Source organism: Neofelis nebulosa, chromosome 5, assembly GCF_028018385.1.
Source record: "Neofelis nebulosa isolate mNeoNeb1 chromosome 5, mNeoNeb1.pri, whole genome shotgun sequence".
In the NCBI taxonomy this organism is placed as follows: Eukaryota; Metazoa; Chordata; class Mammalia; order Carnivora; family Felidae; genus Neofelis; species Neofelis nebulosa.
Genome location: NC_080786.1, coordinates 130592356 through 130619831, shown reverse-complemented (window position 1 = coordinate 130619831; position 27476 = coordinate 130592356). Strand labels below are relative to the sequence as shown.

The window sequence follows — 27476 nt, the reverse complement described above, 5'->3', positions numbered from 1 at the left end:
TTGTGTGCGTGATGTAGATTATAAATTAAGAAGCCATGACGGAAAAATCTTAGAAGTGACATTAGTGTGTTCAGAGATCTCCTTTGGCCTTCTGGGGTCCCTGGTGGGCCTGAGGGCAGAGCACTGTCTCCTCTTAAGGAAGGAGTGGAATCCTGATGCAGAAGGCTAACGGGATCGTTTTCCTCTCTGAGTTTTTGGGAACCGTGCCAAGTGAATGGGCAGGAATCATTCCATTTGCAGAGTAAAATGGGGTGAAAAGCACTTCTGGCACACTTTGTCCATATAAATTATACTTGTTTGCAATTCATCAACTCCTTCTCTACTTTATATCCATATGTAATGTAAATGATCATCTTTCTCTGAAGCTCCATAACGATGTGCAGCTCCAAAATGTGATATAATCAGCTAAAAGAGAGCAGATGGAAGTTTTTCCCCCAATATGCATATTCATAAAAAAATAGAGAACTCAACAAAAGGAGATACAAAAGTACTTCTACCCTGGGGGGCTGCTGCATGGACTTCTGTACAAAAGTAAGTTGGTTTTCTGCAACTATTCATTCTTGAAACCTTTACTCATTCATTCCTGCAGCAATCATTGAAAATGCTCCAGAAAAAAATCTTTTTGAAAAGTAACAAATATATTTCCCTTTAGCTTTTTTTTCATTGCACCTTAGAACCCATGATTGAGGAAATGATGGTTAAATATTGTACCAGAGAAATATAATTAGAAGGCAAACCATGTAGAAAAGTGAAGACTTCACCATCCCTTTAGCAATACAGACTACAGACATTAAAATTCACGCTGACATGGGCGCCTGGGTAGCTCAGTCAGTTAAGCATCCAACTTTGGCTTAGGTCATAATCTCACGGTTCATGGGTTCGAACCCCGTGTCGGGCTCTGTGCTGACAGCTCGGAGCCTGGAGCCTACTTCTGATTCTGTGTCTCCCTCTCTCTCTGCCCCTCCCCTGCTCACGCTGTCTCTCAAAAATAAATAAATGTAAAAAAAAATTTCACACTGATATACTAAAAAAAGCTATATAGAGAGAATAATAAACTGGATAGCATTTAGCTATTATACACACACACACACACACACACACACATATATATATATATATATATATATATATACACACACATATAAATATACATACATATATTTACTCAGAGGCTAAAGTTGTTCCTTTGTGTGTACTGGGTAAGTAGCATTGCTACTAGAAATTTTGTTAATGAAAACAGCCTCAGGAGATATTGTGAAAGAAAATAACCATAAAAGAAAATTTAAGAAATGGGTAAAAAAAAGGGGGGGGGGACATAAGAAAATCATTCAAAGTGTAACTATGAATTTTGGTCACAAAACCAAAGAGGTTGTATTCATACCAAAATTAGATGTTTCTGACCCTGCATGTCTCCCTTCAGATCCACTCTCCACATGTGAGGCCCTGATATCCTTTTAGAGAGGCGCATCTGTATGGACAACATCCTTGATCTGTACCCTCAGGTTCCTGTTGGGCTCAATGAATGGGAAGCCCCATCAAGAGACTGGACGGAGGGAGAGGAATGAGGTCAGGGTATTTGCTCACCCCATGAGATCACCTTATGTTGCCTGTCTCCCTTAAGGAAAGGTCTAAAAGTGTCATTCTGTACATGATTCTCCTTCCTTCAGATTCTGGTAATTGTTCCTTTCCTCTTACTTCTTTTTTTTTTTTAATTTTTTAAAAAAAATTTTTTTTCAACGTTTTTTATTTATTTTTGGGACAGAGAGAGACAGAGCATTAACGGGGGAGGGGCAGAGAGAGAGGGAGACACAGAATCGGAAACAGGCTCCAGGCTCCGAGACATCAGCCCAGAGCCTGACGCGGGGCTTGAACTCACGGACCGTGAGATCGTGACCTGGCTGAAGTCGGACGCTTAACCGACTGCGCCACCCAGGCGCCCCTCCTCTTACTTCTAAAGGCTTAGATTTAATAACTGTTCTGTGGCTGTTAGCTCACTACCTGCACAGCCTTTAATGGTTCCTTTACCCTTCACTGTGCCTATACTGTTGCAATTAGTCCCTTTATAAATCAGCCTTCCTTGAATTATCCTAATTTGATTGTGCCATCTGCTTCCTTTTGGTAGCCGGACTAGTGTACTGATCTATCATTGCTCATGACTTTCAGTTACTTAGGTCATGTTCTTGAGTCTAATGAGCATTGCTCCATGACTCCAGCATAACTACATTTACATGGTCTCAGGTCATTTCTATCTGTTTCACTACCAGCCTCCATCCCTACTGACAAATAGCTTTAAGGTAAAGCATTTCCACTAACACTACCAAAACTCATGCCCTTTACCCCTTTCAATTTCTTATTAATCTGTTTAATGAGGCCCATGCACATATTTCTCCTTTTTCCAAGCAGCTAAGAATCACTGGAATAGGATTGGCAGCATATAAATGAAGGTTTTCATGGTGCAGTTCATACCAACCTAAATGCATGAAACACATGTTCTATCCTTTCCTAATAACAGTCTACTTTGCTGTGAAACATAGGATCATGTCTATTGGGATAATATACAACCTACCAACATTAATATTCATCCATCAACTATGTAATAAAATAGAATGAAGCAAATGCATATTTTAGCTGCTTGCTACCTAATCAAAAATATCTGACATTAATAGCATTTTGGCTTTTTTATAAATGAGATGGCACATTGATACTGGAATTTTACTAGTGACTTTTCATTGCTAAAATTCTTTAATTCTAAGTTATATTTCACCTACAATATCATTTGCTAACATGGGTCTCTCATACACAAAGCCTCAGGACTCTTAATCTCAAAAGAGGTTATCGTAAAATATGGATGCCCAGATAATTTGCATGATTAATGAAAATATGTTTTAGAATATTAAACATTTAAGATGTTAGCATTTAGTAGGCTTTCTGACAGAAGTTAAAAGACTATTAGAATGACTGATGAATTGCTACAGTACATTAGCCCTCAGAACAGGGAATGTGCTAGAGGACATTTATGCAACTTCTTAGCGTTCTTGTTTTTTTCTTCTTCTTCTTCTTCTTTTTCCCTTCCAGCTAAGCTGTCCTTTTGTGACCTTGGATCACTTGTAGATGACCAAGCATAAGACTGCAAAGTTTTGAGAAACTTGAAAATGAAATGGAAGACCACTGACAGAAGGACAAAGAAAGCAATTGTATTAACCAGGCTTTACACCTAATAGCTGGCGCATAGTAGGAGATGATAAAAACGGGCCAAAAAAAATAAAGCATCTTCTCTCCTGGTTCAAATGTCTTACCTCCACACAGTGGAAAAAATGAAACAAAATTCTTCCCTGTTCAGGCACAAGGTCACTGACAGTTTAGCTGTTCACAACTAGGCAATGTAGACAAACTTATTCTTTCCATTTGTTAGGAACTGTATTTCAAAATGAAGCTCCACCTACTGATATCTTCCTGGAGACTTTTGTTTTTTGATTGCTGCAGAGCTTATCGGGACCTATTTGGTCATTTATTTCCTCCTCTTGTTATCCTTAGAGATGAAATATACCAGAAAGGACTGTCATGGAGGTGTTTATATCCCCACTGGGTAAAAAGTAAAATACCATTGGAAAGGTAGGACCACAAGAAATACCAAAATAAATTCTTAAGGTAGGAGCAATAAACTGCTTAATGGCCTTGTTTTGGAAGAGACAATTAACATTACTTTAATTTATGTGAAGTATTATCATGAAGTTATGAGCTCCCTCTCTGAGTCCTACTTGCCAAAGCCTGCTTCTTTAGGCAGCATTTCCTTTATAGAACTATTTAGTTTATAGTTCTCCAGCACTCACTTACTGTATGGCACCCTCATTCCTGTGTCAGTGAGCATAGAGAAAAATATACCATTATACATCATCTAGAATTCCACCTCTTAGTCAATAATGCAAAAATGGGCAGGGTAAAAGTATAGTAGGCTGATTAACCATTCCCAAAGACAGAAGATCCTAGTGCACAGAGCCTCATAAATATTACCTTATTTGGGTAAAGGGTCTTTGCAGATGTGATTAATTAAGGATCTTTATATAGATAGATTCTGCTGGATTATCTTGGTGGGCCCTACATATAATTACAAGTATCCTTATAATAGAAAAAGATTTCTTACACAAGGAAGAAAATGTAGTGTGAAGACAGAGCAAAGAGATTTGAAGATGCTGGCTTTGATGATTGAGTGATGTGGCCATAAACCAAGGGATTCTGGCAGCTACCAGAAACTGGAACAGTCAGGAAACAGATTCTCTTCTGCAGCCTCTAGAGGAAGTGTAGCTCTCCAGACATGTTTTGAGTTGTGGTGCAGTGATAACTGATTCGGGACTTCCGACTTCCAGAACTAGGGGAAAATAAATTTAAGCCACCAAGTTTGTGATAACTTGTTATAGCAGCCACAAGTAACTAATACCATTCCCAGCCTTAAAGAGAAGGATAGTAACCCCTATACATGGGTATTACTAGTAGACAATGTGAAAAAAAATTACAGTATTAACAACCAATTTAATACAAAGGAATATTAACATATATATCTGCTGAAACCTGTGTATATTGTTCTTCCTTACTTTTACATGTGTTAGGTGAATGTATTCAAGCAACTCATTTTTTAATAGGAAAAAAAGCTCTTTTATTAAAATACCTAATTTATAAATATGACAGTTAAATACATACTATTCTTACCCTTCAGATGTTTTAAAATTTCACTTAATAGGAGTATGCTTTCTTTCATCCTCCCCTGGAATACAGCTGTTATGAGCTAAAGGATAATGCAAGTTTAAAACATTCTTGTAAAACAAAACAAAACAAAAACTAATTTTGGCTTTATTAAGAGTAGAACCTTCTTTAAGACTTGGAAATATATGTTTTGCTGAAGCAAAAATGTTTTTGTATGACTTATTTCGTCCTTCATTCCTTCGTTCCTTCATTAAATATTGATTGAACATGTTCTGGGTGCCTGGAAACTATACTAGGCTCTGGAAATAGCAAGATGAACAGCAACAACACCTGTTCTCAAGGAGTTAAAGAGTTCAGTTTACTCCTTTGGCAAATGTGTAAATAAGTAAATTCCTATGAAATGTGAAATGCTAAAGTACTGACCGTAGCAAGTGGTGTGGAAGCAGGATCTAAAGATAAATCATTCACTTTAGATGATTCTATAAGCTTGAGAAGAGTTAAGTTGTGTCTTGGTAGAAAAAGAATTTAACATTACAGTGGAAAAGTTTCTTATTCCTTATTTGAGACATTTATAGACAAAATTGTATTCAAGGTTATAGACAAGATGCAACACCTTCAGATTTTGGATAACGGAATTAGCAAATTATGGTGGTTTTCTCATGGTTTCAAAAACAACTACTTGTACAATAAAGGTTGCTTAATTAAAACTTATCCAACTGAAACATCCATTTATCTGAAACAAATGCTTGTGCTATAGACATCAACCAACTCTTCACATGAGTAACTAACAATAAGCAATGGGATGATGCTCGATGAATATCAATTAAAACAAATTCCTCCCAATAAACTCTTTCTTAAAAAGATACATTCCTGCGTGGGCGTATATTTATATGCATGCACGTATACTTTGCTATTGTAACTTGTCTTCTTTAAAACGTTAATTAGCATTAACTATTTATCTTAAAGATTTTAAGCATACGTTTCAGGTGGGACTAGCTACATAATGGGGGATGTCGAGAGCTTAGAATAATGGCCTAGCACAAAATCAAAATGCAGAGCCCCATATTCAAAATTATTAAGACTCTTAAGACAGTAGTAGCAGAACATTAAAAAAATACGGAGCCTTTGTGGGAACAGAGTCTTGTGCAACAACACAGGCTACACGTCTGTAAAACTAGTCCTGGTTTCAGATATTCCTTATCAATTGTCCCCATTTGGATTGTCCCAAGGGCCATATTATAGATTATGAAAATGAGAATAACCTGCCTAAAAGTCACATTATGGTCATATATTTTTTTGCACAGGCCTATGTTAACTATAAAGGCATTGTTGGGGACCCATTAAAATTCTATTATGATCAAAATTTTTCATGCTTGCTTGATTTCTCTTTTCTCTGCTTTATACAAACTTATCTAACCTATGAAGCAGGAAAAAAAATGCTATCGTTTCATTAAACTGTGTCTATCAGCCCTCTTGCACTCGGTTGGGTTTGTGTGACAAGTTCTGGCCAAAGTTAGGACCTAGCTCCTAAGATCTCCTTTGAGGTTCATGTTCTCACCTCACTAGGTTTCCCTTATTCTTTCCTGTACTTTCCCACTCCTTTATTTGTATAGCTGGAAACAATGAACTCTGAACCAAAGAGCCCATTATAGGAAAAGCCTGAACCCCCGGGTCATTTTTGGAGGACAACCATTCAGGCTCTTTATGCGGCTTGACCCATATTAGAGTGCCACACAAAATTAAACTTTAATGTCTTAAGCCACTTATTATTACCCTAATACTCTATGTTTGATAGTATGATGGTCTGAGACAAGGAGCATAGGACCCAGACCGGTATTTAGCTCATTGAGCGATTCTGAAACACCTTTTGAGAACAATGACTAAAGTCATCTTCTCAGTTGACTATAAATCAATGTGCTAGTCAATAGCTATGGTATTATCTCATGGAGTTCTTTACATTCTTATAATAACATGAATTTATATTTTACTTTCTCTTTTATTTGATTTTATAGTTTCCAAAGCACTCTTTCTTATGCATTTTTAGAGGATTCTGGGACATTGTAAAGACTTCAAAATTTATAGCAGTGAATTATCAGGGATAGAATGACCAATAGCAACAATGACACTTTGTCAAACATCCCTTTCAAATCTCACAAATTGTCACCTGTCAGCTTATAGGACTTACAGACCTCAATAATTCAGATTACCCAAGTAAGTATTTGATAGAAACCTTGGAATCTGGGCTGAGTCTAAGCATCTGGGGACACTGCTCTTAGGAAACTCGGTTTGGTGTTACTGGGAGGGACAAGGGGAGATGGCCAGAGTGCTTAGAATAATGGCAAGCGTTCTTTTCCCTTTGGCTGCAGAATGTCAGCATTTATGGGAAAAAGTCGATCAAGTACTTACTGGATCTGCTTAATCAAGCATAATTGTCACCATGTGACTGGCAGTTATTGGAAGCTCCTGTGTGAGACAGTGCCAGAAACAGTATGCAAAAAACTACCTATATTTTAGATAATAAAAGAAAAATAACTTTTCCTCAACACAGGAAATGAACATGATGCAATTTAAAAGCATAGATTTTTGGAATGTGAGAGATTTGGAATAAGACTTGGTTTCAGCACTTATTTGTTTCAAGTTCTTCTAGTTTATTCCAGTGTAAAAGAAACATTAGTGCCTACATTGCAGAGTTGTATCTTAAACAAACTTGAACAAGTAAGGCACCTAGCATGATATCTGCAATGTTTTACCTGTCAGGTCCATTGTTTGTATTAGTGATATTATCTTTGGTAATAATACTTTAAGAATTAAGAATGAAGGAGCGCCTGGGTGGCTCAGTTGGCTAAGTGTCCAACTTCAGCTCAGGTCATGATCTCATGGTTGGTGAGTTCGAGCCCTGAATTGGGGTCTGTGCTGACAGCTCAGAGCATGGAGCCTGCTTCAGATTCTGTGTCTCCCTCTGTCTCTCTGCTCCTCCCCACTTACCATCTGCTCTCTCTCTCTCTCTCTCTCTCTCAAAAATAAATGAACATTAAAAAAAAAAATTAAGAGGGGCGCCTGGGTGGCGCAGTCGGTTAAGCGTCCGACTTCAGCCAGGTCACGATCTCGCGGTCCGTGAGTTCGAGCCCCGCGTCGGGCTCTGGGCTGATGGCTCAGAGCCTGGAGCCTGTTTCCGATTCTGTGTCTCCCTCTCTCTCTGCCCCTCCCCCGTTCATGCTCTGTCTCTCTCTGTCCCAAAAATAAATAAAAAACGTTGAAAAAAAAATTTAAAAAAAAAAAAATTAAGAATGAAGGCACACTCCCAGGCACTTTCAAATTTATATAATAAAGAATCTTACCGAACATCCTTCCTGCCCTTTTTAAAATTTAGAAATTATTTTTCCCCAATTTTTTTAAAGACACACAGTGTCAAGCATTTATAATCACCCATTTTTCCACACAGCCAGACATATACGTGTATTTCAAATAATTCTTTCAATTGTCCAAATACTCATAAGTTGTAGGAAATAATAATTCATTAAATATTTATGAAATATTGAAGTATCATATTCACACCAAGGGAGTTAAATGAGAGAAATTACTTTCTTATCCTGAATCTTAAAAAGGACTCTGGGAACTATGATTTATGTAGATTTTCCTAGAGTGTACCTTTTATACTGCCTTTATAAATGTTTTATTTACTATGCTTTAAGAAGTCTAGGATAGTTTTCCTCTGAATAAAGCCCCAAAACTCTTTAAAATGTAGGCAAAGTATGTAAATTTAAGGATTCTTTACTAGTGCATTTCTGAAACAAGAATCAGATAGCACATAAATTTCTATTAATAAAAATCAACTATCTTTTTTCAATAATTAGAAAGCTGTCTCAAATTTTAATGTGTACTGCATGTTGATAAAAAACTCAGTTATCCAATAAATTGTTATTTTAGATGAATTAAAGGTATTGTAAATGTTGAAATACCCAATTCCCACAAAAGATCCCAGACTAAACTGTGGTAATATCTAAAAGACCTAAATATACCTTTTGATATAAGAGAAACAGAATGACAAAAATTTAGAGAAGTTAAATTCTATAAGAGAAAAATAGCTGTTTATGCAGTAAGGATGTTTCATGAATTAGGAAGTTCAATAAGTAGATAAATGTTTGTTGATTTTATTGTGAACTTGCAATGGACAATGTGTCTCTTGCCCTATCTATATAATTCCAGCAAATACAAATTGAATATTTTTTAGATAATTAAAACTCTGTTAGACACTTTGGAATATATGATCATAGGATACATGGTGTTTTCTCTCAAAATGTTTGCAGTCTAGCTGAGGAGGCATGACAAATATCAAAAAGTATCATAGCAACAGAATCCTGTAACAAGAGATGCATCATAGTGCCAAGCCAACAGGACAAAGTAATAGCTGTAGAGTTCAAAGAAGGGAGACACCGCTAAATGTTGGGAGATAGGATATTTGCCTTCTAAACTGAGACACTCTGGTCCTCAATATATATATTTTTGGGGGGAATGAGTCAGAAACCAAACAGACACTTACTATATAACCATATACTAGGTAAGCTATTTTTGAAGTACTGACTACTTAGTTGTATACAATATGACTTATGTGAGTTATTGTCAGTTAAAAACTGAATAATCACTAATCATCCCAGAGTGAATTTCAATGTCCCACAGTAGACCAAATTATTCATTTCTACATTCCATTTTCATTTATTTTTGTGGAAAATTGTTTACATTTCAGTGATAAAAGGAAATCTTTAGCCTATATAATTTTTCCATAAGCATTTTTATACACAAAAATATCATGTCATATAACATAATAGGTGATTGGTTGTGGGGCTAAATGTTAAATGGTAGGTGTTAGGGAGATTTATAACCCTAAACATACTCCCAGACCTTCAGGGACTTATCTTCTGTTTAGGAGGTCAGGTTTTATATATGACACAATAATACAAGGGGGGCATACATTAAAGCCTGAATGAATCTATCAGACACAAGTGTCTCAGTGGTTATAATACTCCTCAAACCAAAAGAAGCCATTCTTATTGTAACCCTGGATCCATGAATGTGGAAATGGTGCAAATAAAGCCTTCTTCTATTTCAGATTCCCCCAAATTTCAAATATTTACAATAATACAATACAGGTAGGGGTGACATCTTAGGAGAAAGGAGTCCCTATATATTAGTCACTTGAGTGTCATAAAGAATGACTTTTACAAATTATATACTTGATATTTGAATACTAATGGCTATATCCTTAAAAGAAGGGACTCTTGACTTCAAGGAATTATAGATGTCAGACATGGAGGGGACTTGGAGAGGGTCTGTTCCAATGCCATCATGGTGTAGAAGAGATGGAGGCCTAGAGGAATAAAGGTCCATCCATGATAACATCTATTCACAAATGAGAAGAGTTCAGATTTGCATTGAGATCTTCTGGAATTAACTCCAGGTATCTTTCCTTCATAGCATGCTGCTTCACCATAGGAGTAACACAGGGTACCAGGTAAAGTTGAATATTTAACATAATTTTGCTGACTGAAGTTATGTCTTATCAAGAACAAGTAACTTCTCTCACCCATACAAATTCTCTGAAATCTGTGTTATGCATACATACACTATACAATAACATATGGTCCCTAAGTAGGAAAAAAGTAGAATCACTAGTTTGGACATCATTGACCCAAAGTAATAACAAAATAGAAATTGTCAGCAATATAATGTTTGCCCATATAGAATCCTGATGAGAATCTATAAGAATCTATGAGGATGCTAATAGAGAATAAGAGAATTTATAAGCCCAAGGAGGCTTTCACAAATCTTTGCCACATCTGCGTGTAAATTATGAAATCTATGCCAGTCAACTGAGAGAAAAGTCATACCTCCTTTAAGAAGTCTTGAACGCCGTCAGGACCTTATGAAACACATTTTGATTAGCGAAGTGAAAATGAATCACAATCATTGGCAAAGGGTTGTGCTACAGTTTTCCTCAAACCAGTAACGCTTGGTTGAAAAGAGGTGGAGCATCAAGAAGAAAGATATATTTTATGCATTGCATTTTGATTAGGCTCCTGGATCTCCATATTTAAGACTTCTACCTTTCCCAGGGCTCGTCATCGCCTGATGATAATTACAAACGCATGGTAATGGCGGGCCTTAAATCAAACATGCATGGTAGATGTGCTGTCACGGCAAGAACCAGCTCATTGCAAGCTGGCAGGGAAGGATGTGCTTGCCTTTCAACTGGCAGAGCAGGCCCCTTGGCTGGCACAGCGACCAGCTCTGCCTTAAATCTTCCTGAGAAGTGTCCTGTTATAGGACTTTGCCTAATTTAAGATGTCTGTCTTTGGAGAAATCCTTCGTAACGTTACTTTCATTTGCAGGTTGCTGAGGAAGATCGCTTGGGCTGCAGTGTTGCCCAGCTGCCTACAAAGGCCCTGCTCATCAATAGTCCTATCTAAAGAGTCCACTTTGACAAGGGGCCATCCAATGACCTGCCAGTCATCCTCTTTTGCCAAAAGTTACATGTGAGCAAAGTGTCTTAAACGGATATGAAGCCTCTGGTAAAGTAGACAATACAGATTAATAGTCCACCCTGGACAATTCTAGTCATTTGAAGAAGTAGTGTGAAACTGGGACACTTCTAAAGCAAATTTTGCCAAGTATATTTAATTTTAAAAGTAAAGTTATGGTACAGACAATTGAGAAGAATCAGCAGAGGAAGAAAAAAAAAAAAGAACCAAAGTACAATCTTTCATAATTCAGAAAGAAGCTGTATCTGAGACACTGTGGATTCAGTTTCACGGAGAGTGGTTTTAATAAAATTACAATAAATATGGCACCGTGTTTCAGTGTTCTTATTTTATAGGCATTTCATCTTTGAAATCACAGAGCATATTTTCTTAATCTTTAAATCACTAATCTGGGGCGCCTGGGTGGCTCAGTCGGTTGAGCGTCCGACTTCGGCTCAGGTCACGATCTCGCGGTCCGGGAGTTCGAGCCCCGCGTCAGGCTCTGGGCAGATGGCTCAGAGCCTGGAGCCTGTTTCCGATTCTGTGTCTCCCTCTCTCTCTGCCCCTCCCCCGTTCATGCTCTGTCTCTCTCTGTCTCAAAAATAAATAAACGTTAAAAAAAAAATTAAAAAAAAAAATAATAATAAAAATAAAAATAAAAATAAAAAAAAAATAAATCACTAATCTGCTAATAGAAAATGAGCAAGTTTTCAATGCTTGCCAGAAATGAGAGGCACTCCCCCTATGTCTACCCAAATAAAATTCTACCAAAATATATCAGTGAACTCAACAAAACAAGCTGAGAGCATTGGTAGGAAGAATAAATCAGTCTCTGACGAAGCAAATCATTTTTGTTTCGTTCTTCTTGTTCTAGTCCAGTTCAGCCTCAATTGGCCTCTGGTTTCACTTTTTCCTGTGTCTCTGAGTCCCTTATCTAATCCTACTCTCATTTTGCTCTGTTGGTCTCACAAGCCTCCTATATACATTGACTCATTCTTGCTTCACCTTTTATTTCTTTCCCTGAGCACTTTCTGGCTGGTTTCAAACCTGCCTTTCTTCTTCATGTGGCTTACTGTTTCAAAGTTTCCTCAACTGCCCAAAACTAGCAGTTATAAACATTCACAAACACAAATATTTTAAGTAGAACAATCAATCCAGAACAATCAATCTGTATTCCCAAATACAGATATGGTATCTTTGGGATCTGATATCATGCCAGATGTATATCTCCTCAAAGCTCATTTCTCAAGGATCTAAAATATGCTTTGCTGAGTGCTCTCTCTTATATGTCCTGGGATGAGCTCATCTATTTAAAAGTACACCCCAGCTCAGCAAAGCTATCCTTCAAATTTATTTGTAAGTCAATCCTTTGGAATTCTAAATGTCTTTTCTAATGGAAACTATCTTACACAGAATGGTTTAGGTCATCAACCAATTCCAAATATCTACCTCATCCAGAATAGAGGTTTCATTCAGAATAGTACTGAATGAAAAGATATTGGGGGCCCATTTGGTTAGAGCTGAAACACATCATGGAGATTACATAATACAACTCTTTTATGGGATAGGTGAGAAAACTGAGATTAAATGGCTAACGTTTTCTTCCTTATATAACATCCTCTTCTTTACTGTAAAACCTAGGTATTATATAAATTAATCCACACAACAATCCCAAAAGATTGGTATTCCTATCCACATGAGACAATTGAGGCTGAAAGAGCCAAGTAGCTCCACTAAAATCACGCAGCTGGCACCAGTAAAGTGATGGAGCTGGGATTTCAACTCAGTTTTCTCAGACTTTATATATGTCCCAGTCCACTACCCCTCACAATGCCAGTCATACAGTTTCACCGAGAATCTGTTTTGAGGCAAAATTTATCTGTCTAAGGTCACATTTCTTTCCCATACAATGGAAGAAAAGTCACTTTTCTTATCCTCAAATACAAGCCACTAGTGATGGCCCTATGGTCTAGGGTCGAGACCAAAAGAAAAAAATTGTGAATAAGAGTAAAGTGGTTAAAATGATCCCTAGGACAAAGCAACTTTTTTGACTTCACTGTCTATTCCAGCTACTGACCTATATTATCTCTCCTTTTGTTCACAGTCCAGGCTCTTCATTCTAAACTTGTTTTCTCTTTTTTACCTCCTATTCATGTTACAAATTACTGTAGTTAAGATTCTGCCTTTCCACCCCACTGCAATTGCTCTAACAAAGATCACAGTGACCTCTTAGTAGATCATTCAAATCCGTAGTTTTCAAACCATTTTCTGAACTATGTGGGCAGCATTCAATAGCTTTGACTATTCTCTTCCTAAAACTCTTTTCTCTTTTGTTTTTTATAAGCCCCATCCATCTCTGAACCAATCCCTATCTGACTCATTCATAAGCTCCTTGTTTTTGTCCTGGTCTTAAATGCCTTGTGTTTTCTATAATCAGGCCCTTGAACCTTTCTCTAAAAAATAAGTGGGTTTCAACTTTGCCTGAACATTAGAAGCTGTCCATAAGGAGCTTTTAAAATTCTAATAGAAAACACTTTAAAAGGCAGAGTAAAGGCCTCCATGTATCCATTCCTCCATAAAAGAAATGAGAATATTAGCAAAAATAGGCAAAATAAACTTTTTCAGAACTCTGGAAATTAATCAAAGGATTTCAAAAATATAAGAAGCATTTATTCAAGAAAAATAGCTGAAACTTGGTAAGAACAAAGTTTTGTGGCATTTTGATTCTTCCTATCCCTACCCCTACCCCCCAATCTCTGTTGTAGCCTTCAAACCAAAAGCTACATGATTTTATTCATTGTGAAAAACAGCAGCCTAGCAGCCACTGGAACAAACAGAACAGGTTTGGAGTTACTACCCCCCCCAAAAAAAATTGCATCCTTAAAGAATTGTCATTATTTACCTGTGTTTTATCTCCATTCTCAGCACTTATTTTTTGTTAACCTGGGTGACTGCTGAATCAAACTTGACTCAGCTCACTCGGTGTGAACAGATCTGCCCCTACGGCATTTGTCAAAAGAAAATCAATATCAATCGTTTAAAAATTCAGGTGCCTGAGGTAGCAATACCAGTTGGGTTAAGTAAGAAACTTACTAAAATATTATAAAGGAAAAACCAGGGAATGAAATGTTTATGTGGGATGTTGAAAATATTCGACATATTCCTGGAAATCTAAAAGGCCATATGCATGTGCAAGAATGTGCACATGCTCAGGAAAGACGTTGAGGAGGCTCTAATCTCCCATGTGTAGATGCCTGTGAGTCTGCACAAGCAAGAAGTGAAGGCTATTGTAGTGTTTTAAACTGCCTACTGGAGTATTGAAATATTCCTCCCCAACACACACAAATCCCTCAACAAAGTTGGGAAGACTTATTGGTTTAGTACATTCAAGGAGATTTCTGTCCAATCATTAGCTGACCACTACACTAACTGAGAAGAGATGTTGAGTTTTATACAAGACAAAGAATTCAGACTCTACAGAATTTGCTCAGGAAACTGAATAAACAAACCAACATCCAGAACAACCAAATCAATACCAAACAATAAAACTACAAGGAATGTGGGAGGGGGAGGAGGGAGCTGAATTTCCAGAGTCAGAAAGATTTATTTTTCAAGGGTGAGGCATGGGGGAACTATAACACATGCAAGGAAACAGGAAGTTATAGACCATAAAAAGGAAAAAAAAATAAGTGAAAAGAAACTGTCTTTGAGGAGCTCAGATACTGGACTTAACTAGACAAAGACATTAAAATAGCTATTATAAATATGTTCTAAGAACTAAATAAAGCCATGTCTAAAGAATTAAAGGAAAATTTAAGGACTATATCTTACCAAATAGAGAATATCAATAAAAGAAAAAAATTGTTTTTAAAAGGGTCAAATAAAAATTCTGGAAATTAAAAGTATAAAAACTGAAATGAAAAAATTAATTACGGGGATTTAACAGCAGATTTGAAATGGCAGAATCTTAAGACAGAACACCTTAGATTATTCAGGCTGAAGAATAGAAGGACAGTTAATGAAGAAAAATTAACAGAGCCTCAGAGACTGTGTGATACCAATAAGCATACCAATATGCACATCATGGTTGTTCCAGAAAAAAAAGGAGAGAGAGAAGGTAAAAAACAAAACAAAACAACAAACAAATAAACAACTTGAAGAAACTGAGGCCAGAAACTTCCCAATTTGATTTAAAAAAAAAAAACATGAACATGCACACCTAGGAAGCAACATAAATTCCAGGTAGGATAAACTCAGATAGATTCATTCCTAGACAAATTAGAGTAAATTGTCAAAGGCCAAGGAAAAGAGATGATCTTGAAAGTAGCAAAATAAACGTATCTTATAATGTACAAAGTTCCTCAAAGATCAACAGGTAGTTTCTCATGAGAAACCATAGGTTCTAGAAGGAAGTAGAATGACAGGTACAGGGCACTGAAAGAAAAACATTGTTGACCAATGTTCTCAAGAATTCTATGTTCAGCAAAACTATCCTGCAAAAAGGAAGGAGAAATGAAGACATTCTCAGTAATTGTAAACTGAAAGAATATATTGCTGGCAGACCTACTTTATAAGTAATACTAAGGGAGTGTTTCAGGCTATGAGAGGCACTAAACAATAACTAAAATGTGCAAGAACAAATAAAGATCACTGGTAAAGATAAGTGCACACATTAATATAAAAAACATTATAAATGTATTTAATTTGTAACTTTTTTCTGCTATTTGATTTAAATTACAGAAAACAATAACTATAAAGCTGTTGACTGCCTTATAACATGTAAAAATTTAATCTGTATGACAATAATGGCACAAAAAGTGAGAGAGAACAGGGCTATAATGGACTAAGTGTTTACAAACTATTTGAGTTAAACTTCTATTAATAAGAATTAAATTTAAAATTTACAACTCTGTAATCCTCAGTACAATTATTAAGAATCTTTAAAGTAAAATAAACAAAGAAATTTTAACAGTCTAATTCAAAACATCTATATATCACAAAAGAAGGAAGTAATGGAGAAATAAATGAACACAAAGACACTTACATACAGAAATCCTACCTTACCAGTAATTAAGTTAAATGTAAATAGTTTAAATATTCCAATTAAAAGACAGAATTTGCAGAACCCTCAACAAAGTACGTTTAGAGGAAAAAGACTTCAACATAATAAAAGCCTTATATGAAAAGCCCACAGTGAGCACTACACTCAATGGAGGAAAAACTGAGAGCTTTCCCCTAAGGCCAGAAACAAGACAAGGATGTCCGCTCTCACCACTTTTATTCAACATAGCACTAGAAGTCCTAACCACAGCAATCAAACAAAAAATAAATAAATAAATACATAAAAGGCATCCAAATTGGTAAGAAAGAAGTAAAATCTTTATTATTTGCAGACGACATGATACTCTATATAGAAAACCTGAATGAGTCAATCAAAACTACTAGAACTGATAAATGAATTCACTAAAGTTGCAGGATACAAAATTAATGTCAGAAATCTGTTCCATTTCCATACACTAATAATGAAGCAGCAGAAAGAAATTAAGAAAACAGTCTCATCTATAATTGACCCAAAATTAATAAAATACCTAGGAATAAACTTAACCAAGGAGGTGAAAGACCTGTACTCTGAAAACTGAAAAACAAAACAAAACAAAACAAAAAATACTAGTAAAAGAAACTGAAGATGACACAAAGAAATGGAAATATGTTCCATGCTCATGGATTGAAAGAACAAATATTGTTAAAATGCCTAGAGTCTCAAAGCAATGTAGACATTTAATGCAATCCTTATCAAAATACCAACAGCATTTTTCACAGAACTAGAATAAACAATACTAAACTTTGTACAGAGTGCTCACTTCAGCAGCGCATGTACTAAAATTTGTATAGAACCACAAAAGACCCCAAGTAGCCAAAGTAATCTTGAAAAAGAGAAACAAAGTTGGAAAACTTCAAGTTATATTTAAAAAGTTGTAGTAATCAAAAAGCACAGTACTAACACAAAAATAGACACATAGATCAATGGAATAGAATAAAAAACCTGGAAATAAACACACAATTATATGGTCAATTAATCCTCAACAAAGAAAGAAAGAATACCCAATGAGAAAAAGACAGTCTCTTCAAAAGATGGTGTTGAGAAAACTGGACAGCTACATGCAAAAGAATGAAACTGGACCACTTTCTTTCACCATACACAAAAATAAACTCAAAATGGATTAAAGACCTAAATGTGAAACCTGAACCATAAAACTCTTAGAAGAGAGCACGGGCGGTAATTTCTGCTGACCCTGTCAGCAGTAGCAACATTTTTCTAGATATGTCTCCTGGGGCAATGGAAACAAAAGCAAATATAAACTATTGGGACTACATGAAAATAAGAAGGTCTGCACAGCAAAGGAAACAATCAACTCTATTAAAAGGCAATCCTACTGAATGAGAGAAGATATCTGCAAAAAAATATTTGATAAAATGTTAGTAATCAAAATATATAAAGAGCTGATACAACTTAACGCACAAAAAACAAATAACCCAACTAAAAATGGGTAGAAGACATGAACAGATGAAGAATACATGCAGACACATGAAAAGATGTTAAACGCCACTCATCATCAGGGAAAAGCAAATTAAAACCATAATGAGATATCATTTCACACCTGTCAGAATGGCTAAAATCAGCAACACAAGAAACAAACAATAGGTGTTGACAAGGATGTGGAGAAAAGGGAACCCTCTTACACTGTTGGTGGGAATGCAAACTGTTGCACTTACTCTGGAAAACAGTATGGAGGGTTCTTCAAAAAGTTAAAAATAGAACTACCCTATGATCCAGCAATCTCACTACTGGGTATGTGCCCCCAAAATATAAAAACACTAATTCAAAGGGATACATGCATCCCTATGTTTACTGCAGCATTATTTACAATAGCCAAATTATGTCATCAGCCCAAGTGCTAATCAATAGATGAAAGCATAAAGAAGGAATGGCATACATTCAGTCATAAAAAAAAGAATGAAATCTAGCCATTTGCAACAACATAGATGGAACTAGAGAGTACAATGTTAAGTGAAAAAAGTTACAGAAAGACAAATACCATATGATTGCACTCATATGTGGAATTTAGTAAACAAAACAAATGAGCAAAGAAGAAGAGAGAGAAACAAACCAAGACACAGACTCTTAACTGCAGAGAACAAACTTACAGTTATCAGAAGGGGAGTGGGTAGGGGGATGGGTTAAATAGGTGCTGGGGATTAAGAGTACACTTACGATGAGCACTGAGTAAGGTACAGAATTGTTAAATCACTATATTTTACAACTGATACTAACATAACGTTGTATGTTAACTATACTGGAATTAAAATAAGAAACTTAGTTAAAAAAATAAAAATAATAAAAAATAAAAAGACCTTTTGGCAGAATGGATTTTTAGAAAACATGATTCAACTATATACTGTTGACATGAGACACACTTCCAGTTCAAAGACACAAATAGGATGAAAGCAAAAGGACAGGAAAAGATATGCAGAGTTAAGCAAAAGACAACTAAACTGGCTTTTTAAATTTCAGACCAAATAGATTTTATGTTAAATTTTATTATTAAAAAGATAAAAACAGTGACATTTAAACAACTAGGCAAAAGGTCATTCACTAAATAGAAGATTTCAATAACATAATAGGCCAAGTAGGCTTAACAGAAATCTATACAACACTCCATCTAAACAGAAGAATACACATTTTTCTCAAGGGCAGATGGAACATTCTTGAGTATACAGCTACGTGATAATTCTTTTTAAATTGGAAATTTGCAATAGTGCGAAGTGTGCTCTCTGATCATAGTGGAATGAATTAGGAACCAATAGATATTTGGGGAATTCAAAAATACGTGGAAACTAAACAACATACTTCTACATAATCAATGGGTGAAAGATCACCAGGGAAATTAGTAAATACTTTGAGATAAATGAAAATGAAAATACAACATGACAAGTTTTAGTGTATGCAGCAAAAACCATGTTTAGAGTGAAACTGATAGGGTAAATGTCTATACTGAAAAAGAAGAATTATCTCAAATTAATAATTTAGCCTTCTATTTTAAGGAACTAAGAAGAGTAGACTAAACCCAAAGCAGGCTGATGGAAGAAAATAATAAAGATTAGAGGAGAAATAAATAAAATAAAGAATAGAAAGTAACAAAAAAACACAACAAACTTAAATTTTTTAAGTTTCTTATTTATTTATTTTTGAGAGACAGAGAGAGACAGAGTGCAAGCAGGGGAGGGGCAGAGAGAGAGGGAGACAGAATTCAAAGTAGGCTCCAGGCTCCTAGTTGTCAGCACAAAGCCTGACACGGGGCTCGAATCCCTGAACTGTGACATCATGACCTGCACTGAAGTTGGACAATTAACGAACCAAGCCACCCATGTGCCCCCAAATCAACAAATTTAAAGCTGGTTCTTTGAAAAAAATCAACAACTAACATAAACAACAAAATTAATAAATCTAATTTTGTTAAACTAAACGAAGTTAAATAGAAAGAATCAATTTAGTAAAATCAAGAATAAGAGGATGTGATTACTGCCTACACAGAAACAAAAGGAATTATAAAAAATATTATGAAAAATTGCATGCCAACAAACTAGATAACTTAGATGAAATAGAAAAATTCCTACAAAGAAACAAATTATTGAAACTGACTCAAGAGGAAACAAAATTCAACTAGAACTATAGCATGATAAGAAATTGAATTAATATTCAAAACCTTCCCACAAAAAAAAGCCCACAACCAAATAGCTTTACCAGTGAGTTCTATCAAACATTTAAAGAATGTTCAACATCAATATTTTGAAAATCTCCCCCAAAATAAAAGAATGGAAAACTTCCCAAATTATTCTATAAAGCTGGTATTATTCTGATACAAAAGCTTAAAACATACTACAAGGGAAAGAAAACTACAAATAAATATTCTTTATGAATATAGAGGCAGTAACCCTCAACAGAATACTAGCAAGACAGATACAACAACATATAAAAAGGATTATAAATCATGACCAGGTGGGATTTATCACAAGGATGCAAGGGTGTTTTGACATAAAAAAAAAGCCATTTATGTAATACATCACATTAATAGAATGAAGAAAAATTTATCATCTCTATAATCTCAACAGATGCAGAAAAAGTATTTTACAAAACCCAACACTCTTTCGTGATAAAAAACACTTATTAGTATATAGATATATAAAACATCCTAGTTAATGTTAAAAGAATGAATGCTTTCTCCCTCTCCACATTTAAAAAATAGAATAAATGAGTTTGGTAATGAAGGAGGATATAAGATCAATATTAAAAAAGCAACTGCATTCCTTTACCATTGTAGCGAATAATCCCAAAAGGAAATCAAGAAAACTATTCAATTGGAAAAATGTATGGAAAATAATACAACGCTTAAGAATTAATCTTTAAAAAGTATAAGATATGTACACTGAAAACAAAACATAACTGAAATAAACTGGAGACCTAAATAAGTGGAAAGATACCAGTGTTCATGGATTAGAAGACAACATGGCTGAGATGGCAAAACTCACCCCAATGATTTCCATATCCAATGCAACTGTATCAATAGTTCCTCTGCCATTTTGCAGAAATGGACCCACTGATCCTAAAAGTCCTATGGAAAGGCAAAGGACACCGAATAGTCAAAACAATCCTGAAAAAGAACAAATCTGAAGTATTCACACTTCTTAATTCCAAATACTCGCATAAGGTTATACATATGGATCACTAGAATAGTATTGAGAATCCAAAAATTAACCTTGACATTTACGGCCACTTGCTTTTCAACAAGCATGCCAAGATATTACAGTGAGGAAAAAATAATATTTTTAGCAAATGCTACTGGGACAACTAGATATCTTCATGCAAAAAATAAACTTAAACAGTATAGAAAAATTAATTCAGGGGCGCCTGGGTGGCTCAGTCGGTTAAGCGACCGACTTCGGCTCAGGTCACGATCTCGCAGTCTGTGAGTTCGAGCCCCACGTCGGGCTCTGTGCTGACTGCTCAGAGCCTGGAGCCTGTTTCAGATTCTGTGTCTCCCTCTCTCTCTGACCCTCCCCCGTTCATGCTCTGTCTCTCTCTGTCTCAAAAATAAATAAACGTTAAAAAAAAATTTTTTAAAAAGAAAAATTAATTCAAAGTAAATCATAGATTAAAATGCAAAAGCTAAATCTATAAAACTCTTAGAAGAAAACATAAGGTTAAACTTTTCCTGAACTTGTATTAGGCAATATTTTTTAGATGATACAAAAAGCACAAGTAAGAAATGAAAAATAGATATACTGGACTCATCAAAATTAAAAATCATTTTTTAGGATACTTTTTAAAAAATACTACCAAAAAATATAAAGACAATCCACAGATTGGGGGGAATATTTACAAATCATATATCCGATAATAGATTTGTATCCATAAAGTATGAAGAATCCTTACAACACAATAAATAGAAAACTAAATAACCCAATTAAAAAATGAGTAAAGGATTTGAACAAACATTTCTCCATAGGAGATATATGCATGGCCCCAAAGCACATGAGAACACGCTCAATATCATTAGTGATGAGGGAAATGAAAATCAAAACCACACTGAGATATTACTTCACACTGACTGGGATGGTTAGAATCAAAAAGACAGATGATAACGAATGTTAAGAGTGTGGAGAAATTGGAACCCTCAGGCATTGCAGTAAGAATGTGAAATGGCACACCCCCTTCGGAAAACATTTTGGCAGTTCTTCAAATAGAGGTCCCATGGAGTTAAATGTAGACTTACAATATGACTCAGCAATTCCACTCCCAGATCTGTATCCAAAATAACTAAAACAATATTTTCACTTACCTCAGTGATTCTAACCATTCTAGATTTTCAGCCCAGCGCTTCAATTCAATGATTTACTTTCAATGTCTCACATGAATTTCCAACTTAGCCTATTCAAAATTAAATTCACTACCTTCTTTCCAAAACTTTATTCTCTACCAGTGCTCCATCATCCACCCAGATTCCAATTAGAAATATAAAAATGAAAAGAAAAAAAAAAGAAAGAAATCCAAATGACCATTGATTCTTTCCTCTCCCATCAATGCCAAAACATTATACTCCAAACTTATTCCTTCCCCTTCCTGCCCACTGCCTCAGCCTCAGGACATGTAATTATCTCCTTTTTCAAAATTATACCATCAAAATTCCAACTAATCTCAGTAACTCCATACTTGATCTTCTCCAATCCATTCCCCAGACTGTATCCTATAATGTAAATCTGATTACACCATTCCCCAACTGAAAATCCTTCCCTGGCTCTCAAGTACTTTATCTAAAAGAAATTCAAACATTTACACTGATTTTTAATTATCTGCTTCTACCTAATTCTCCAGCTTCATCATTCATCACTCCACCACTCCTACCTCCTTACCCTATCCTCTTGTGATAGGAGATTGCTTTTAATTTTTCAATGTGCTTTGCTCTCAAACTTTCAAACTGGTTCACACCGCCTTGCTCCCCATATCTAGGATTGCTCCTTTTACTGAAATTCTTCATCAGCCTTCAAGACTTAGCTCAGATACTAACATTTTCTGAAAGAATGTCCCAGATATCCTCACTATGATTCAATAGCCTGATGTGTGTGCTCCCATATAATTCTGGGCATTCTTCTACTACAGCATTTATCACTCTCAGGAAATTGTGTGTTTACACTCTCTGTTAATTTGATTGCTCTCCAGAGCAAAAATTGTATCCTTAACACTGAGTAGAGACTCAACATATAGTGAATGGGTAAAACCTAAAATATGCAATGGAGAAATGGTTAGCTTATTTGTTTGCTTTTGGGGACAGAGGATTATATATAATAGCATTGGAATGTATCATTTATTACTAGCTTATTAAAATTTAAAATAAAATGCACAGCTGTATAAATGTATATATGTGTGCATATGGGCATATATATATGAAACACACACATATATATTGTGGTGTTTCTCCTGACTGGATGGGGGCCCCTAAATGTAGGGCAACCCCATCAGCTGGAAGCCAGCGACATAGGCAGGACAAAGGAGATATAAGTATATTAAATACACTGAATATACTGCAAGGGAGCAGCAGGCAAGACAGCAAAGGAGAAGTCTGCAAAGAGGCAGTGGGTGAGGGCTGTATTTAAAGGGGGGGTGAGAAGCTATGGGGACATACGGAATTTTTCCTGCCTGGTTGTAATAGTCCATTGGTCAGCTAGGGTTTATGGATATTTTGAGGTGGGCCGCTTAATGGGCCTGTTTGTATTCAGTCATGAGGTTGGGGTCACTCTGGGCCCTTCTGTGCTGATTAAGTTTCTATTGCTCAAGCCTGTTGCCTAAAAGCGGCTTCTATATATATTATACGCTGTATGTATGTACATATAAGAAAAACCTACACAAAAGTTGAAAAAACATTAATAGGAGTTCTCTAGGTCATGGGATTGGATATTTTATCCTTTAGAGATTCTTAGAGATACTTAAATTCTTTAAAATTTTTTTCAGTATTTTCTGTGGGAACATGTATTATTTTTGAAATAAAAATACTTTTTTTTTGCAACGTTTTTTTTTATTTATTTATTTTTGGGACAGAGAGAGACAGAGCATGAACGGGGGAGGGGCAGAGAGAGAGGGAGACACAGAATCGGAAACAGGCTCCAGGCTCCGAGCCATCAGCCCAGAGCCTGACGCGGGGCTCGAACTCACGGACCGCGAGATCGTGACCTGGCTGAAGTCAGACGCTTAACCGACTGCGCCACCCAGGCGCCCCTAAAAATACTTTTTAAAAGATAACTTGTCTATTTTTTCCCACTGATTCTATCTAACACAGTTTATAAGCCAAACAGAACAAAATTCATTCTCCTACCTTTTTTCCTCCGTTCTGTTGTCCCAAATTAAGCACAAAACTTCCCTGGGCCCAGCCAGGGAAGTGAAGATTCTGGAGCTGCAGGCATTGGCAGAGGTTGTAGAGGTAGGTATGGCTCACGGGTTCCATCTTTTTCCCCCTCTTCACGTTGTAGTTTCTAAAGATGATATGAAAATAAAATTGATTTGTGATGGAATCAAAAATGAGTTCAGTGAGTACTTTGAATGTCTCATGTTTTGAATCACTATGATCACCATTTACAAATTGTAATTAACTGCTTTCTTGTAACTTACTAAGGGAGAAGAGTTGAAAGTGGGGGAGGGAAGAAAAGGTGAAGTTACATCTTTATGTCATAACCTAGGACTAAATATGAAAAATTCACATTTAATCAGACTAAAAAGACAATGTTAAGAGTCGAATGCATATCTGAGATTAAACATTGCACTCTGTTGAAATACTGTTTATCCAAAAATTTACAATGGCTTCTTTCAGAGCAGCAAAGGCTGATTGGTAAAAGTGTCTCCATTGGGAAAAATGTCCCACATTAAAGCAGTTAAAATCATGCTGTAAATAGCATAAGCTTCATATTCTATTAAAAAAATAATGTTTATTTTTGAGAGAGAGAGAAAGAGAAAGATAGAGCAAGAGCAGCAGAGGGTCAGAGAGAGAGGGAGACACAGAATCTAAAGCACATTCCAGGCTCTGAGCTGTCAGCACAGAGCCCAATGCAGGGCTTGAACTCACAAACTGTGAGATCATGACCTGAGCTGAAGTCAGATGCCTAATCAACTGAGCCACCCAGACACCCTGGTTCAGATTCTGTTTTAAAGTGGGATGCATTCTTAGTTTGTAGACTATTTTCCTGATTCTGTTATTAATCTGACTGAACCACTTGGGCATTTGATCTGAATGTTATAAACTATGTTGAATTTCCATTGAAAACTCTTTCATGTTTAAAAAATTTAGAAAGCTTTATAAAACTGTTAGTTCACTTTTCTTTTATAAAACCATGATTCCCAAACAGTTTTCGATGAGGGACAGAACAACATAAACAAGGCAAATGAGTGCCTAACCACACATCTCTTTGTTTTAATCATCTTAAGTCATTGCCTAGTGGTCTTTAAACCCCTCTCTTAAGAATCCGTAGTTAAGAAATATGGTTAAATTCAGGTTTCTCTCAAGATTATGGAGCAAATCCAGACAGAGCAGAGATATATCACCTACATGAAGAAGAGAGATTGTGGGAATCAAGGAAAATCTTAAAGGGGAAAATAAAACACAAAAGAACAATCTGGAGCTTGAGCAAAAAAGAACTTGGAACAGAAAGAAAAAGGCAATGGGCCTTGCCTTCTGATATTTATATGAGTTTTTCCTATGAATATAGACTCTAGTTTATTTGCGTGAATATAAACCTAGTTATTTACAGGAGTATAAACCTCAGGTCTTTTAAAGTATTATGTGGTCTCCCTCCCTTCTCATTCCTACCTCACTCTCTCATCCCACCTCCTAAGCATTCCCAACCTCATCCCAAATTAGGACGGGTATTCTCTATGCTCTCCCTACTACCACCTCCTATCAGGTACTTGAACTTAAATGTAAATTGGAGGATGATGTTTTAAAACCCAAGGATACCTGAAGCAGGATGACTAGAGCAACAGACCTCTATATTTGACCTCTTTCCATATCTCCCCCACTATGTGTACTTTGTGCTTTTAGCACAAGAGAGGTCCGGGAACTTCTAGAATTCTAAGTAATAAATGTACTCATTTGTAGAGGATTGGTTCCCTTCAAACAAACCTGGGTCTACACATAAGCATATTTATTAGGTATTATATAATGTGATACTAAGGCCCTGTATCTAATGGTAACATAGCAAAAAGCAAAGTATTTCCCTGTCTTCTGCCCTAGCCTCCACACCCCAGTAATCAAACTGCCATGGTATGGTGTCTCATCTCACCTGTGGGTGAGAAAATTTCCTCAGAAGGCTCCTTTTAAAACATAGATGACTCAGTGGTGCCTGAGTGGCTCAGCTGGTTAAGCATCCAATCAAGCCCAGTATTGGGTTCTGCACTGACAGCGTGGACCTTGCTTAGTATTCTCTCTCTCCCTCTCTCTGCCCCTCCTCTGCTAGCTGTCTCTTTCTCTCTCAAAATAAATAAATAAACTTAAAAAAAATGAAACATAGTTAGCTCATAATTCACTAGTAAGTTGCCTACACTGGTTCTTTAGGATAGCTGTGACCCAAGAAGACTCATTAGGGAATGAAACATAAGAATAAAATCTGTCCAAAGTCTCAAGGTTACAGGCTGTGGATCCAAGTAAGTATAGTGAAAGAAAGCTGTGTGAAGGGTCACTCGCCTGGGGTTCCAGTCCCAACTCTGCCACAAGGAAGGAAACAAGGAACTTTGCTTACCACAAACAAAGGACGGCTCTCTGAGTTATTCTATTTTTTTCAACAAATCTAAAATTACCTGTTAAATACTTCATTATGATGCCCTGAAGGTAAATGAGATAATTTATAGTTCTCTGAAAATTGCTGGATACCATACAAATAAAGAGCATCAATACTGTTCTTACAGAAATAAAAAAATTAGAGATTGGGTTGGTTCATGTATATTGGACAGAATGGGATTTATTTTAAGCAGGTCAGTTTCTTTTGAAACTTTTTAACTGATGTATTGTGTATATTCAGAAAAGTGTACAGGTTCATGTACAACTTGATGAATTAGCAAAAAGTGAACACACCCATGAAATACCCACTCAAGTCAAGACATAGAACACTGACACCACCTGAAGTCTCACTTTGTACTCAATCCAATCATCCACTCCTCTTCTCCTCCCCCAGGGCAATCACTGTCCTGATGTCTAATGCCATAGATTAATTTTGTCTCCTTGTAAACTTTCTCTAAATGGAATCATACAATCTATATTATTTTCTATTGGACTTTCTTTGTTCACTGTAACTTTTGTGAGGTTGATCTCTGTTGTATGTAGCAACCATTTGTAACTTTCATTGCTGTATAGTAGTTACATGCTGTATATACTAATAAATGAGTATTTACAATATATTTATAAAATTTTTCTGATTATGGACCTTAGGTTGTTTCAGTTTGAGATGACTGAAAATAATATAGATATGAACATTCTTTTCAATGCCTTTTGCTATGCCTGTATATGTATTTCTATTGGATATTTCAAGAAGTGAATTTTCTAAATTATAAGTTTTAGTAGATAATGTCAGATTGCCCCACAGTTTTACCATTGTTTATTCTTACCATTTGGTAAAGGAGTTCTAGTTGCCTGGCACTTGGCATCTGAAATAAAGCATCTGAAATAA

The 27476-nt window shown here is 35.9% G+C and overlaps 1 long non-coding RNA gene across 3 annotated transcripts in view; it reads right to left on the bottom strand.

Moving 5' to 3' along the window:
- LOC131512704 (uncharacterized) overlaps positions 1–27476 on the bottom strand; it is a 102786-nt gene that overhangs the window by 13897 nt on the left and 61413 nt on the right. For all 3 annotated transcript variants that reach the window (XR_009262255.1, XR_009262253.1, XR_009262254.1), the window contains 2 exons: positions 24140–24296; positions 20802–20884 (listed from right to left, as the gene is read on the bottom strand). This is a non-coding gene — a long non-coding RNA (uncharacterized LOC131512704). The remainder of the gene's footprint in view (positions 1–20801; positions 20885–24139; positions 24297–27476) is intronic.